General features: G+C 40.9%; 1 pseudogene; it reads right to left on the reverse strand.

Moving 5' to 3' along the window:
• Nucleotides 1-862: 862 nt before the first annotated feature.
• LOC127679855 (protein SET-like) lies at nucleotides 863-1,876 on the reverse strand (annotated as a pseudogene).
• Between the last annotated feature and the right edge of the window lie 1,075 nt (nucleotides 1,877-2,951).

Genomic DNA, 2,951 nt, shown 5'->3' on the forward strand with positions numbered 1-2,951 from the left:
GTTTCTTTGAATACACATTAGTTTTATTGTAATAGAGCAACTTGTGTACTCATGATTTAAAATAATCACCCTTTTCCTTCCAGTGAAAACTAAAAAAAAAAAAAAAAGAAATAAAAAAATTAAGAATAAGTTAACAGACAACAGAGAATGTCAATTCCAAATAAAACCCTCCAGGTTCTGTTGATTCTCCCATTGAGGGGCAGGGCTAAAGTCATTGTTAGGAGGAAATTTTATTTTAAAAGTGTCACCTTAAACTGCAAGGATGTCTGTTAAACATCACAATTAAACACGCTAAAGGAGAAGCCATGTTGTCAAATGCCCACGTATCCCCTCCCCAGACACATCAAACTCATCTTCTATACCGTCCCCCTTTTTCTTCTTCATTAAACAAGAGAAAGTAGACAGATACATGTTGGGAAATGCTAACTGTCTGTATTCACAAAGAAACATAGTATAATCTCTGAGCCCGATACACAGAGAAAGGAAAGAGCTTGAATCTGTGCACTCCTCCACAGGGGCCTAGCACCCCCCCTCCCCAGCCTCCAGCCGAGCCACCATAGCTGGAAGGCTTTGTTTTTTCCCACAGAGTATGGTAGTGGTGTTGAATCCACAGTTTTGGAATCAAGGAAGGACAAAAAATGAATTTAGAACAGAAAAGCAGAGATTCTTTTCCTATTGTATTTTCCACAAGGTATTTTCTCCCAAATAAGTTGATCACCATGTTATTGAGAGACCTCATAAAGTGGGTGACTGAACACAAGAGTGACAGGGAGGAAAATGACTACAACTTGCTCCCAGGGACTGGAGAAAATTTAAAAAATAAATAAATAAAAAGAAGGCTGTAATACATCAGTCTTCTGTGCTAGTTATTCTCACCTTCTTCTTCCTTTCCTTCTTCCCCTTCATCATCTTCCTCATCTTCACCTTCATCCTCATCCCCTCCTTCATCAATATCTTACAGATCCTCCTCTTCTTATTCCTCTTCTTATTCCTCCTCCTCTTCTTCCTCCTCTTCCTCCTACTCCTCCTCTTCCTCTTCCTCTCCCTCTCCCTCTCCCTCTCTCTCTTCCTCTCCTCCTTCTCCTTCTCCTTCTCCTTCTCCTCCTTCTTCTCCTTCATCTTCATCTTCATCTTCATCTTCATCTTCATCTTCATCTTCATCTTCATCTATATAGGGAGCCAAATAGTACTGAGAGGTATTTGACCACATATGTCTTTGATGACCTCTCCTAACTCATCTGTACCAGCATCAGAATGCTCAGTAAATGGGGTAAAGAAGCTCTTCTGGATCTTCGTGCTGCCTCTTCCTGCTGGCCTTATCCTGCATCTGACGAGCATTTTGTCAAATCCTTTCCAGTTGTCCACTTGGTTTCTGTGGACTTTGGAGATGGCTCCCGACTCTCATTCAGATAAAATTTTTTGGAGAGAACTTTACTTTCAAAGGAAGGATTTTCATCAAAATAAGAATCGATTCTTTAACCAGATTTAGTGTCTTCAAATTCTGTCCTTTCAACTCTGGTGAAAGAATGCAGAGCCTCTTCGTTTTCCTTCCCAAGCAGTGCAGACACCTTGTGGAGGGTTGACAAATGTTCCAATTCAAAGGGTTTGGATTTCGGTGATCAATTCTGACCTCTTCTGGAAAAAAAAATGGTTGGCAGAGTTTGTAATGTTTTTGTTCCTTCAGCAGGTCCTCACTGGCTTCTTCATTAGGTCTGTCTATTCCATCTTGTACTTCAGTGATGCGTTCAATCGCCTCTTGCTGTTCTTTCTCCCTTGAGTAGGTTGGGAAAGGTCGATTGTCTTCCAGCTTTGGAACAAAAGCTGGTCTTGGCTTCTTGGACTGAGGCAGGATCTCAGATTGCTGATTGATGACCATGGGTAGAGGTGGCCAGGAGACAGAGGCCAGAGCCCCAATGTTCACAGCAGGAAGAAACTCGCAGGAGCTCACCTTTACAAAGAACCAACCCTTAGGTTTGTTGACACTTTTTATTGTTTTGTTTCTATTTCATTGATTTCTGCTTTGATACTAATTATTTCTTGCCTCATACACTGAGTTAGAATTTTATTTATTCTTTATCTCTCAACCTTTTGAATTTCATCATTAATTTACATACTTGAGCTCTTTCTGATATTTATGTAGGCACTTAGGGCCATAAACTATTCTCTTAGAACTGCTTTTAACATGTTCTAAAGGTTTTGTGCTGTTTTCATTTTTATTTAGTTCCTGGAAGTGTTTATTTGTTTGATTTCATACCCAAGATGCATTTTTTTTAAATATGTGCTAGTTACTTTCTGGCCAACTTGGCACAAAGTAGACTCATCTGAGAAGAGGTAATTCCCCCATCAGATTAGACTCATCTGAGAAGAGGTAATGCCCCCATCAGATTAGACTCATCTGAGAAGAGGTAATGCCCCCATCAGATTAGACTCATCTGAGAAGAGGTAATGCCCCCATCAGACTAGACTCATCAGAGAAGAAGTAATGTCCCCATCAGATTAGACTCATCTGAGAAGAGGTAATGCCCCCATCAGATTAGACACATCTGAGAAGAGGTAATGTCCCCATCAGATTAGACTCATCAGAGAAGAGGTAACGCCCCCATCAGATTAGACTCATCTGAGAAGAGTTAATCCCCCATCAGATTAGACTCATCTGAGAAGAGGTAATGTCCCCATCAGATTAGACTCATCTGAGAAGAGTTAATGCCCCCATCAGATTAGACTCATCTGAGAAGAGGTAATGTCCCCATCAGATTAGACTCATCAGAGAAGAGGTAACACTCCCATCAGATTAGACTCATCTGAGAAGAGGTAATGCCCCCATCAGATTAGACTCATCGGAGAAGAGATACCATCCCCACCACATTGGCCTTTATACAAACTTGTCAGGCATTTTCTTGATTAATGATTAATGTGGTAAGGCCCAGTCCCCTGTGAGGAGTGCCATCTCT

This window comes from Apodemus sylvaticus, chromosome 3 (genome assembly GCF_947179515.1).
Source record: "Apodemus sylvaticus chromosome 3, mApoSyl1.1, whole genome shotgun sequence".
NCBI classification, from domain to species: domain Eukaryota; kingdom Metazoa; phylum Chordata; class Mammalia; order Rodentia; family Muridae; genus Apodemus; species Apodemus sylvaticus.